Below are 14,746 nucleotides of genomic sequence, written 5' to 3' on the forward strand. Positions count from 1 at the left end.
GCAAAAAAACTTGAATAACTCTATCAACTTCTCAAGCTCTTATAGCTTCTTATGTCATCAAACCTTTCAGGACGTTGAGGCGTTAGCTTTAGATTGTTCTTGCTGCTACCTGCAGACCACTGCCTGTACATTGTGTTCCCTGTTACATGCTGTGGTCCTGGCTGGTTGCCAGTAAAAGGCTGTTCAGTAGCTAGATGCTAAAGGATGAAGCAGCACAGCACTGTGTGGAAGGCTCCCCTGCTTTTGTACAAGGCTGTCATTTTGGTCTAACCCCATGCATTCACTGGTCTCAGGATTCAACCATTGATTGGAAGTGATGAGGGGGTGAGCAGGCTTTTTTTTGTATCTTGATGTAAAACAAGAAAGTAGGTCTTTGCATTGGAGACTGGTAGGTGTTAGCAGGCTGAAATGGCAGCAAGATAAGATAAGATATACATTATTGTCCCCGAAGGAAAATTTGTTTTGGACTCTGTCCTTTCCGCAGCTTTACAAGGACAACGCAAAATACAGAGAATAAGTATCTCTCAACACACTCATGCAACACAAAACATGCTTTCATATACATTAGACAGGTACCTATATAGTAACCACATTAACTCCTCCTTTCATTAGCAGTTTCTAATTGAACAAGCCCGTACGTAAGTTGTCGGGATGTTTGTTGTTAGCTGTATTGTCGTGGTTGCAGGCTGGCTTGCAGAGAGTCAACCTTGAAGCAATAGAATAAGTCATGGAGCTGGATTTCTCATCAGGCCAAGCGATTCTGTCACCCTTCTCCAACCCTCAGGCCTCCTCTACATAATTGCAGCAGTTTCACCAGATTACAAACAGAGAGAGAGTGAAAGCTTGAAATGCAATATTTTAATTGAGGACATTTACTCGCTGCATCTGCATTTTCAACAATAAAACCCTCTAACCAGTGGCGTACACCTTGCAGCATTTTTCCCTCCCTGACTGACCTCAATTTGTGGACTTCATAAAAAGGTGGACAGATATCTGGCCCTGTGGTCCGGGAGGTAATTACTAATGTTACCGCTTTTCCTTGGGGAGGGAGGATGTGATGCCTTAGACGGCGCTCCTGTTTTGGAGTCGGGCCAGTTATATCCTGTGGAATCAGGCAGCATTAACCTCCTGGATGCAGATCCATTCGGTTGTAAATTAGCAACTAATTAGAAGGCACTCGTCATCTTACGGAGACACTGTAGATGAAAAACACATCAAGAAATGAAAAATAGCCACAATACAATATGTGTTTGTATTATTGGTATCATTTTAGTAGTTTTTTTATTTCATACTTACATACAAATGTCTGATTTTCCTTTACCCAGACTTTAATCAATGTGATGGCCTGAACTATGACATTATACCGTAATGTATTAGCTTAAGTAAGAAGTAAATTCCCTTAAAAAGGTGTCTGTGACAACTTTGAATTATATTAGTTTAATAATCAATAGATAGATTCATATTGCTTTGAGAAGTAGGGCAGATATCAGGCCACTATTTTTGACAGCAACCTCTCCTTCAAACAGCATGTCAATCAAATCACCAGAACTGCCTTTTTTCCACCTCAAAAACATTGCCCGTCTCCGCCCATCACTTACATTCTTTGCTGCCGAAACATCGATCCATGCCTTCATTACTTCCAGAACTGATTACTGCAATAGTATTCTATATGGTTCATCATCCAAAGTCTTTAATAAACTTCAATACATCCAGAACTCTGCTGCTCATCTACTCACCCATTCACGCTCCCATGACCACATCACTCCGGTCCTCCAGAACCTCCACTGGCTCCCTGTCCCACAACAAATACAATTCAAAGTCCTTCTACTCACTCACAAAGCCCTCCGCAACCAGGCCCCCTCCTATCTCACTGACCTGCTTCACCAACACACTCCTTCCCGCGACCTCCGCTCCTCTGATGCTAACCTCCTGTCGCCACCAATCATGAAGAAGCGCCGGACCTGGGGCAGCAGAGCCTTCTCTATAGCTGTCCCCTCCCTCTGGAACTCTCTCCCCAAACTAGACCAATCTGGCAATGTTTAAATCACGTCAAAACTCACTTTTTTAGAGCTGCTTTTAATGCTTAATAATGTGTGTATTTTAGTGAGTGAATTCTCGTAATATGTGTATTTATTTTTAAAAACTTTGTAAAGTTTCTCTGAGTGTTAAAAAAACTCTATATAAATGAAATGCATTATTATTATTAGTGCAAATTTTAACTAAATCCAAGCAATAGGTGAAAGTGTTTAAAAAAAGTCAAAAGTTTCAAATAGACTTGAATTCCTTGCAATTTTAGTCTTTGGGATTTTTTAAAATCACCAGTTATGACATGCAGTCAAAATCTGCTGAGATAAAAGTTGTAACTGTGACACGTGTGTCAAAGCTCACTAGGGACTGTGGCTGGGTTGGCTCAGTTGGTAGAGCAGGTGCACATACATAGAGGCTTACTCCTTGACACAGTGGCCGTGGGTTTGACTCTGACCTGTGGCCCTTTGCTGCATGCCATTCCCCTTCTCTCACCCCTTTTATGTCTTCATCTGTCCTGTGGAATTAAAGGCCTAAAATGCCCAAAAGATAATCTTAAAAAAAAAAAGAAAAGCTTGCTGGGGACTTAAAGTACTAGTAAAGTAAAAATGAATGGATTCTGAGTCATTGACACCACAGGAAAATGTTATTAAACAACCAGCCAAATCTGAATTATTAAAAAAAGGATTTAAACTTACCTTATTTTTAATTATTCAAAATCAGTATTTTCTTCTCAGTATTTAGTAAATCTCTGCTCTAAGAAGCTGGGGGTGTATCCACTGAAGGCGCTGAGCCTAAGAACGAGCGACTGCTATTGGCCGCTGTCGGCAGACTCTCATTGCAGCTGTGTTAGTTTGCTAGCACATGTACTAAAGTATCACACAGCACACCCCCAGACCTGAAGAATGAGTGCCATTCTGTGGCAACAGACTATCGTTAGCAGCTAACCCAGTAGCATACGCAGTCCATGACAGTCCATCCATGACAGCACACACTCTGAGCTGAAGAAGAGTGCTGCTTCACGGTGACTTGTCTGGGTACATTGCCAGGATAAAAGGCTTTGCCTCTCTCCTTCTGCTATCTGTGTGATACCGTTCCCAAAATCCCTTCGCTACAGAAAACAACAAGAATTTCCGAGCTAGCAAACTATATGCTGAAAACCTGAAAGTAATTGTGCAACAAGGCAGGCCTGCTTGGTTCTTTCCGTAAATTCTTGTAAAGATTTACAAAGAATGTGTGTACGGCATTTACTATGACGGTGACATTTTATTTTCAAAGCATAGCCTATTGTCTGCAGTAAGCTAGCGAGAGTAGCGTTAGTCACAGAGACATGGCGTGAAGATTTCATGGTTTTGGTTGTTTCCCACTCGTGATAATGGAGGAAATGGTGAATACCCTGCAGTCAAGAGGGGTAGCTGCAGCTATCAGTTAGCTGTATGTATATATGTATGTTAGTGTGTATTGCATTTAACGTTAAATTCAGAATCCTGAAGGGCAGCAGGCTGGATACTCTTAGGTGACCTGGAGAATAGCATACATTTAGTTTTGTCATAACTTAAAACAAGCTCATGTTTGATGAGAGAGATCTGAAATCAATGGCTAGACTAAGAGAAGATCCAGTGGCGTCTAAAATAGTGTCATCTGCATAAAAAATTCACATTACAATTTGGTGTGGCAGAGATGATATTGTCTATATTCATGGTGAATAAAAGAGGACCAAGAATGGAACCTTGTGGCACACCTATACTTTTGCCTGTGTTTTACCTGAGAGATTGAACCATTTTATGGATTGTTCCTCTAATCCAATTGAGCATAGTGTTCCAATAAAATACCATGATCGACTGAATCAAATGCTTTAGATAGGTCTATGAAAAGTGCAGCACAGTGTTGATGATTGTCCAAAGCTAAATATTGTTAAGTACACATAATGCATTTGTTCTTGCACTATGACTTGATCTAAATCCTCACTCCTGGATGTAATATGTATGTTTCTTGACAAATATTCTCAGTTGAGAATTTACTAGGGGCTCCAGGGTATTTGCTAAGCAGGACAATTTTGAGGTTGGTCAGTAGTTATTTAAGTCACTGGGATCTCTACCTTTATCTAATGGGATAACCTGTGTAGACATTCAGGTTTTCTGTATTTTAACTGAAGCAATTGATGAATTAAATATGTGAGCTAAATGTGTTGCAATTAAATCCCCACTGAGGCAAAGGAGGAAAGGATGTAAATTAGATTTGTTAGGGTTTAAACTGACTAGTTTACTGTAAACCTCGCCTAGGCTTACTGATATTACAGAAAATGTATTGCCAGAGTGGAAGGAACCAGCAGATGGAGAGCCAGCACTAGTGAACTGTTTGTTGAATATATTACCAGAATAAAATATGATTAAAAGCTCACACATATTTGATCTGTGTGTTATGATTTCATTTTCAAAGCAGGTTTTAGGGTTGGGGGGCGTGGCAGGGGAATTGTTTTTCAAGGATTTGATAATTTTCCAAAACTTAGATTGCCAGAAGTATTTGCAAGCAAGCATCAGTAGAACTCAGCTTTGGCTTTTCTAATACGTCTGCCATAGTTATTCTTTTGGTGCCTAAAGTTCTACCTATCAGTCAGATGATTTGTAGTTTTAGTTGTCTTCCAAGCTGCGTCTCTAACAAAAAGAGCTTTGTAAGTGTTTGGGGAGAACCAATGATTAGAATGGTGTTTTACTCTAAGTTTCTTTTTAGTTAGTAAGTATGTTGTTAAAAACTGTGTGCAAATAATTAAAAGCATCAGAAAAGTTTTAAATAGTTTTAAGGTCAGACTGATACAAATCCTTTAAAAAAAAAAGTTCAATAGTTTAAAATGGTCCTTTCTTTGCAAGGATTGGTGTTAGTCGGGGCGGGGTGTTAATTATTTCTAACACATTCAATTGAGCAATGGTCGCTAATATCATCAGCAAAAACTGTACTAGTGAGGTACTTAAATGGATTATTTGTATAAGATCTATTATGGCTGATTAAGATTTGTTTGGTCGTGTAGAACTACAAATAAACTGATAGTTGTAGTAGTAGAATGTTCAATTACTTGACAATGACTGATAGTAAACATCTTTTCGTTTTCTTTATTATCATTTTTATCAAAATCTGTATACTTTAGAAGAACCCATTATGGTAAATCTGCAGTTTAAAGACCCTCATTTCCCCGCAGATAATGTTTGCACCTTTAGGGCCAATCAAGATGCATCATCTCTTTACGTTTCTCCAAATCGGACCAGTGGCATAGTATTTATGAACTTTGAAAGTGTAATATTTTGACCTTTAATTAAGGCACCACCTGCCAGACCAATCAGTGAAATGTCTGAAATATCATGCATCTGCATGAACATATACCATCAGTGCCGGTTAAGTCCAAATCTAAGCAGCAGCCTCACATTTGCTTTAAAAATTATGACATTTAATCAGAGCGCCCTCATTAGGTCAATCAGCGTAATTTTTTAAGTTGCAGAATATGTTGCAGAGTAGTTCTATGTTACCCCTTTCATTAGACTAATGAATGTTTAGAATTATTATTCATTTTTTGACATCTAAAACAAAAGTAAACGCATAAACTCTTCAAAATGTATAAAGCCCCATTAGTGGCCCCTCGAGGAAGCAATATTAAATATACTCCACGACATGAAGGTGTTGGACAAAGCAAACAACATACTGATGATTTAAACTATTCTTAGGGCCTTAAGAGTAGTGGAGTGGAGGAAAGTCAAAGGTTCATAAAAATGTAAAAGGTAAATTCTCTTGGGAACTTAAATATCCTCAGCAAATTAGTTCGATTTTGATACTTTGTGTACAAACGGAATATTTTGGCCTGATGGTGGCAGAACAGGAAAGGACAAAGACTAATAGGATTAATGGTACTCTGGTGTGTTGTGTATATTAATGAAACATGTACCTCTCTTTGGCTCCAACCAGCCGTTTATTACCTGTTAAGTAACACAGGATAACAGTTACAGTAGTTCTCCACAGTTCGTCACAGCCAGTCTCACAAGGAAAGCATGGAGATGCCACATGCAGACTGTAGTAATTATTTGGGTGCAAAGCTCAAGTCTGCAGGGGCGCAGCAGAGGCTGCCCCGATACACACAACCAGATCTCCATGGAAACCACTTGTACTTTTACAATTTATCTCTGGAAAATGAACTAATGAAACTGTATAATGATAATAAATCATATAAAATGTAAATTGAAATGAATACACATTGACAGTGATGGCAGGTGGAATCCTTAACTCTGCTACAATTTGATTAGATTTATTGGGATCTCCATTAGCTGGGGCCATAGCCACAGCTATTCTTCCTGGATGAATAGCATGGCTGAAGACTCACTCCCAGCGCGTTAAAAAAGATCAGGTGCCTTTGGCGTTTATTACTGACGCAAAAAGTCTCCTTTGGCGTCAAATATAGACACACTTGGTCTGGACTCTTGGCGTCACTGTATGACGCTCTGGGTCCGCGCCACTTTAGCGTCATATTTATATGCACTACGTTTAACTGACATTCGGCACAGGACCGGGACAGTTAAGTATAGGAAAAGATGGTGGGTGGGGTTACAAAATGTTCGTTTCAGTGACACGCAGGACAACGACGGGACACAAACCATGGTCTATTGGATGAAAATCCTGTGTTGTTTGACCCCACCCCAACCAGCCTACCTACGCAGATTTTTGGTCTTTCATACTACTCTCTACCATTGTCGCTCTTAATACTACGTCATTTTACAGCGCTGCGGTCGATCTGTTGCTCTGCCCACTGCGTTTCATACGGACACTAAAGAGAACGATTTTTGCATTGGTATCTGACGCTGAGAGCCACTGACCAGGAATAGGGGTTAAAGGGGAAAAAATGACCTCCTCGAGTGATCAAGTTCCTGCACTACAAAGCTATTATCACATATGTCAGGCTTTGGGGAAATGTGTATAGAATAAAAACATGAAGTAGCCTATTTCCCTTAATATAACTTCATAAAGCTTCATTGAAGAGCAGAAACAAGATGATAAGACAAGATGATACTGTCAAACAGTAACAGCTTTACAGAAAAAGGGGAAACGTGTGTGTTAAGAGATTAATGAAAGCCTGCCGTCTTGTTCTATTAATCACAATATATATGTTGTTATGAAGCATAACATGGAGAGTGAAAGTGCATGGTCATGTGATCCTAATGAACAGCGACGTACGTCCTGGATTCCCCTGCACCTCCATCTGTCTGCCTGTACTGTAAACGGACATGTGCTGTAACACCAAGCGAGGACACAATCATCTATTCACCACAAATACAAGTGAATATGCACACACGCACATCACATGCAAAGTGTGTGTGTGTGTGTGTGTGTGTGTGTGTGTGTGTGTGTGTGTGTGTGTGTGTGTGTTTTGCCATGGGGGCTTGGCTGGCACTAAAGACGGGAATTGGGTAGACAGTAGCATGTATTGTGTATGTGTGTGTGTGTGCATGGGTGGGTAGGTGGGTGTATGTGCATATTGTATGTGTCCAGCTGGCAGGCTAAGGCCTTTGTACACCCTTTCATATTGTCTTATCAGATCACAAATAAACATGGCTGCCCACAAGGAAAAACAATATGTGTGTGTGTGTGTGTGTGTGTGTGTGTGTGTGTGTGTGTGTGTGTGTGTGAGCGTGCGTGCATGCGTTAGTGCGTGCTTGCGAGTGTGTGTGTGATAAACACAGTCTACAAACCTCTGCTCTCTCACTCTTTTGAGTGATCCTTCATTTTCTCTCTATTTCTCACTCCACCTTAGTCTTCCCAACATACATGCATACTGTACACACACTCCATTCTCCGGTCTTAAGCACTATAGAAGTGTGTGTTTAGTTTTACCAGTCAAATGCAGAATCTTTATTTTCTATTTTGAATTGAAATTGTAGATTATCTCTGGTGTGTAAATCTATAGTCAAATTTCTTTTGCGTTTATGAGACCCAAACATGTCAGGTTTCAGCCCTGTGATAGTCTGGCGACCTGTCCATAGTGTACCCAGGGCATCCGGAATGCCTGCGACCCTGAACGGGTTAAGCAGTTCCAGGTAATGGATGGATAGAGAAAGGAGAGGTGACTGAATTAAAGTAAAGGAGAGGGGACACAGGTTGAAGGGAACGGAGACAAGAGGAGAAAAAAAAGTGGAGATGAAGGGAAAGGAAAAGAAAGCAAACAGGAGAAGACAATGGAAAGGAGAAGTAATAAAAAGGAAAGGAGACAGAAAAACAAGAGAAGATGAGAGAAAAGGTAAGATAGGAAAGGATACAAAGAGAGGAGGACATAAAAAGGGCAACAAAAGGAGGCACGCAAACAAGAGAAAAGACTCCCAAACATCCTCTCCCCCCTCTTTTCATCAGCTTCCTTGGTATCTCTCTCTCTGTTATCTGATAAACCTGGCGCGGCCCGTCATGGCTGACTGATTGAGGCGGCCAATTGCCAATGTTGCCACCCACCCCCTCCTGATGTAAATAACCTCCCCGCTGGTTCAAGGTGGGACGTCACTCTAACTCCATTAGTTTATTTTATTACCCAAGAAAAGCTGGATGTGCTGGTGGGAAGGGGGTGCAGAGAGGAAGTGGGGGTGTAGGAGACAGGGTAGGAGCAGGGTTCATGGGGAGGGGGGTGTGGGGGTACAGGAGAAGATTTCTCCTATAGTGGGGATGGAGATGGGCAAGACAGATTAGCAGAGACAGAAGCGAAAGAGGACCATTGCAGAATGATAGAAAAAAGCAATCTGAAAGAGACAGACGGGTCTGGAAAAGGTAAAGGAGGGTGACAAGTGACACGAGAAGCTATGTGTATGCATGTGTCTGATGTTATTGGTGTGTTGATGTGAGCTTGCTATAGCTGCACTACATATAAATACCCAACATGTATAAAATGTGGAACTGTAAAAGACTAGATGTAGAAATGGAGAACAGCGCTGGTAAATGAATGCACAAGATAGAATGTGTGAACGCCTTACTCCTTTCTTTAACAGCAGACCTGCAGTCTATCACATTTTAAAACATGCAGATATGACCTCTGTAATAGCAACACATTGTATAACCTTTAGACTATAATAAGGGGGTATGGAGTTATATTCCTATCTTTATTCAAGAGCGCATTCTTTCAATTTGAGAGCATTTCTCACTGATATTACGTTCAGATTTTTAAATAATTTCCCTCAAAACCTTGCTCTCACACTCAAATGGTCATGCTCGCGCTTGGATTTGCTCTGCTTGACAACCAATAGAATGCCATGTGTAGTGTTGACCAATGAAATGATCCCTGCCCCGTTGAGGGTGCGTTCGTTTTATGTGAGAACATCCGTTGCGGCCGGCTCCTCTGTAACCATGGGTCTGTAACCCAAGTTTATTTAACCCCGCCGTCCATCGCTTTATTATTAGTATATGTCAATAATGTGCACAGAATGGTCGACGGTCTTTCACCTGCACCCATCAGGAAACGGGAGAAAGCTTTGAAGTGGGACATATCAAGTTACGTAGCTACACAACTATGAGGGTGAGTAACATAAATTAAGCACATAGCATATGGCGCTAGCCTAGCTTGATGTCTGTAAACAAATAGCTTTTCTTTAAATCAGTAGTTTAGCTAGCTAGATTGAACAACATATGACAGACAGTATGTGTGTATTTACAACTGGTATTTAATGACACCACTTTGTAATTTGTCCTCGTTTGGTTAACCATGTTCCTGGGGATTTGGCTAATTTCAGACTAAACTGTAATATAACTGTAAAACAAAAGAAACTGGATTGTTTGTATCAGTTTTTACATCACTGTTGCATGTTTTTCAGATATTCTGAATTCTTATAACATTATTTTAACAATAACATTCATATATATATATCTGTATAGAAAGTTGTAAGTACAATTCCACTCCTATAATAAAACACTATTTGTTACAGAGGAGCCAGCCGCAACGGATGTTCTCACATAAAACGAACGCACCCTCAACGGGGCAGGGATCATTTCATTGGTCAACACTACACCTGGCATTCTATTGGTTGTGGAATTTTGATAGTGTTGTAACACAGAAAAATCCAAGCGCGCAGGAGAGATCCGAGAGCAGCAGATTTGCAAGCGCGCAGAATCAGGCTGAGTGCGAGGAGAAGGTTCAAAGCTGAGAGCAGGAAATCTGTCCACAGAACAACATATCTGAGTCCGAGCACAAAGTTTGAGCACAAGCAGAGCAAATCCAAGCGCGAGCATGACCATTTGAGTGTGAGAGCAAGGTTTTAAGGGAAATTATTACAAAATCTGAACGTAATATCAGTGAGAAATGCTCTCAAATTGAAAGAATGCGCTCTTGAATAACGATAGGAATATAACTCCATAGTGTCGGACTGGAGGGAAAAGGAGAAAAAGAAGCGGCCATGTGAAAAAGGCCCACAAAGATAATGGATAAGCCATAGAGAAGGGCCCAGATACTCACTAAGTCCCATTCATTACTATGACTATGTTCACCATGTAGTAAAAAAAAAGCATATACACAGCTGTTATGATGTGATGTCATTCACCACTCAATTGGCACTGAGTTTGAGTTTTTAAGGACCTTAAGCAGCAATGGGGAAATCGTACTGTTGGATGATAAGGAAAGCAGTAATGTTGCTAACTAAAGATAGGTAGAAAAATGGTTTAAGTGTGAGCTGAAACTGTCTGTTTAAAATTATGCATCCCCTTCAATCTGCAAAGTAACTATAACTATAGCTTTAAAAGTAAAACATGCCTTATTGCCTTCGACTTCTGGCGAGAAGTAAACAGTAGCATAAAATGGAATAAAATATTAAGTACCTCAAGTGTGCTTTGGTAAAGTACCTGCGTAAATGTTACTTACTAATGTAACTAGTTACTTGCCACCACTGGTGTGTGGTAAGTGGGAGGTGTCAGAAGAAGAAGAGATACTGTATGACCGCCAGGGGGGGGGGGATTACATTTTTACTCTCTGTTGATACATTACATATTACACACAAGCCCGAAAGATTACACACTAGCACAAACAGGACCTATACGTACATGCATGAGGGGGTTTGGTGCCTTGCTCAAGGGCACCTCAGCAGTGCCCAGTAGGTGAACTGGCACCTCTCCAGCTACCAATCCACAGTCCGTACAGAGACTTGAACCGGTGACCCTCTGGTTCTCAAGCCAAGTCCCTACTGAGCTACCGCTGTCTGACGATGGTGTAAAATAAATGACATGCTATATAGCAGCCTGGAAGGTGGGGGACCCAATATTCCTTCCATGCGGAATCTATAGTAAATATGTTAAATATTGTACTGACAAATGCTTGTTATGTGATCATTATCATAAGTAGATATATCATTTTAAAATACTTTGAAGAAGGACTTGTGGTCCTTCTTCATGGTTTGATGCCCTGCTTGCTCTTTGCTGGAAGGCGTCCTCTCTAGAACCACGGCCAGCATGTGAAATGAAGGCTGTGAAACCAGGCTGGAGCAGAGTGATAACGGTACTGATAGTGTCACTCATGCTTCACCTCTGCCTCACTGTCTCTCATGGCCTATCATTTCTGTTTTTCCCCCTGGAACCTCCTCTCTATTTCAAAGCGTAAGTAATCGCCTTCAGTGGTCAGATCTATCTGATCCGATCTTTTTCCTCGCTGGCTTTAATGTAAGCAGATTCCCAATCAGCCAGGATGAATCCAATCAAGGCGAAGGGGGAGGCGCAACAATCTAGGGCACTTTTCCCAATGACTGCTGCAGGCCAGAAGATTAGAGGACAGAGAGAGTGAGACAGAGAGGGAGAGGAGAGGGGGTTAGAAAGACTTTTACGTCGAAGAAGAAGCCTTTCATTCAGCGATGCAACACTAAATCACACATGCATTCATCACATCCATCCTCCCCCTCCCCCCTCCCCCACCAACCACCACATCCATAACGGCTCTTAGATATGGAAATGCAAACTTCCCTCCTTCTTTCCTATTCACTGCTGTTCACACCTTTTTTTCTCGAACATATGGAAGGCAACAAGGATAGGAAGGGACACAGTGTTTCTTCAAATCAGCATGACTACTGGTTGTTTTATCCTCAAACTTTTCTCCCTCCCTCTCTCCCTTCCATCCCTTCATCCCTCTGCCACCAACGCCTGGTGGTGACGGCTCTCCTTCCTCTCTTCTCTCTCCTATTTCCAAAGCTTAACTTCATTGTCTCAAGCCCCACTCTGCTTTCATCTTAAGACAAAGATTTATGTAAATCTTTGGGCCGGGCGTTAATGCGGAGCGCCGTGTGAGAAATAGCATCCCTAAATCGTGGCATTGTTGTTGAAAATGACAAGGCAGGCCCGTTAATCCTACAATGCGATCATCCAAATGTGTCATAATGCCGTGTGTAGGCAGGCGAATCTGAATATCAAAAAGACGGCACGCACCTCTTATACGGCGCCTTCAGTACTTCCACCACTAACGGGATACTTCCCTCTATCTCCCTTTCTCTTTCTCTCCGTCTCTTTTTAAAGGACTCACCCTGTTTGTCACTTCACTTGCATTGAAAATGGGAATTAAACACATAAGATGCCACAATCTTAAGTTGGTTGCAGAGCAGGAATCACTGTCGCATTTATTTTCTCTCATTGTTTTGCTTGATTTTGATTCCACATAAGAGAGCTTTGATTGGTTCAGATCATAACAAACTGTAATTGTAATTGTCTAAGTAGCTGCGATTGTGAGTTGAAATAAATCGATGGCTTCTGCTTTGTCACTGAGATGTATTTATTTCAGAAACAGCAATACGAGGCTTTGTGGTGGAACAATATGAAGATACAAAGGAAAATAAAGGGTTGAGTCAAGTCACTACATGTATAGAGCATTTAACTAACAATCAGTTACCTTGTATTCCTTTATTTTGGATCTGAAGAGGAGGCAGTGCTGGTTCTTCCGCTTATTTGCGTGCAGCGCTGCACTCAGGGATCAAATTGAGCCCAGTAAAAGTCTGATGAGGATTCATTTGCTGGGGGAAATTGACAGTGGAAATGAGGCAGAGACCGAGAAGCGTGATAGCTGCTTTTTTGGAAAGAGCCATAAAACAGGCATGTCAATCAATTGGACAGGGACAAGGCTGGTGAATGATAATGTTAATAATTACCAGCCACACCAAGGGACTCCTCCCTGATTGGCTGTGAAACTTTTGCATTAATGAAACACCCCGGCGCTAGCCTTTCAATCCCTTTCCTCCCAGCTTTACCTCCTGACATTGTGACACCTCCTCATCTGACCCCTTTTCACTTTCTCCTCCAACCGCCCCCGCCTCCCTCCTTCATTCCTCTGCCATCCAGTCGGGGAGGAGCCCCACGGGGGGATTTTGTCAGGGAGAATAGCAATGTTGATCTTGAAGGCTTAAGACCCTACTGTACCTGTCAACAGTGTGGCTTTGGCGCTGACGACCAGCAGCTTAAGTCATTTGAAGTTGCTTCTTTTTTTAATGAGGAGGGGAGGTGGCGCAGCGAGCGCTGACAGCCAGTCAGGGTCTTGAAATAATTCCATACCTCTGAATAACCAGCGGTGTCTGTCTGACTTAATCCACCCCCCCCTCACACACACACACACACACACACACACACACACACACCGGCACATACACACCTTTAAGGTAGTGGAAATAAAAGCAGGTTGCAGGGCTAATAATGTGGAAGTGGTGGCAGAGAGGAGGGCATCCTCGTCCTGTCACAATGCAGACTGCAGTTCTGCTCTAGCACTGTGGATCGACTCCATGAATCACACAAAGACTCATCCTTAATTACAATTAAAAAAATATTGCAACTCTGTCACTACAATTGGTGATGTTTTATGATAACATATTACTGAACATTACTGGGATCCAAAAAGACATAAACTTGTCATAAACGTGACATAACGGTTCTGTCATTAAGGGTCATTCGGTTTTTGTCATGAAAAGTTAGGGTTAGGTTTGGGTTAAAACGCACAAAGGGTCAGGTTAGAGTTAGGGTTAGGGTTCATGTGTCATGACAGTGTCATGTCACTCATTATGTAGATACCTTCAAGTAAAGTGTTACCAAGGTTACTTTAACAACAAGTAAAGCTTTCTGTCTAAAACTCCATAAATCACCTTGGTACTGTATTCACTGTTGTCAACCTAGCCTTATAACATGACATCTTAATGACAAGTGCCAACGGTTCCACTTTACTTAAAGTCAAGGGAATTTTTCATGACACAATTATAATGGTGTCATGACAGCCAACTACTTAATGAAAGTTTATTGGAATTGTAACACATAAAGCTTTGATTTTTTTGATAATTAGGCCTGCCATGACATATATATAACATATATATATATATATATATATATATATATATATATATATATATGTTTTTTCTTGGTTAATGTCAAGTTTTCATAACACAAACATCTCAAACATTGTCAACTTTGCATTACAGTTTTTTCCGATTGCTAAACGACAGTGGGCACAACTGGAGTCACATCTGCAAAACTCAAACTCCAGTCTGCACTACCAACAGTCACCTGAGTTAAACAGTTCACATCAGCTGCAAAACTCATTCACAGCAACACAACTCTTAACACATGTCTCAAAACAGGCACAGTGCAGCCAAACACTATGAACAATCCTCACTGAGATAACACACACTGTCACTCAGAACACACTGAGGGTAAAAACCAATACAGAAATTACAAACTTCTTCATCTTTACAGTTTGAACAATTTG

This window comes from Perca flavescens, chromosome 20, assembly GCF_004354835.1.
Source record: "Perca flavescens isolate YP-PL-M2 chromosome 20, PFLA_1.0, whole genome shotgun sequence".
Classification (NCBI taxonomy): Eukaryota; Metazoa; Chordata; class Actinopteri; order Perciformes; family Percidae; genus Perca; species Perca flavescens.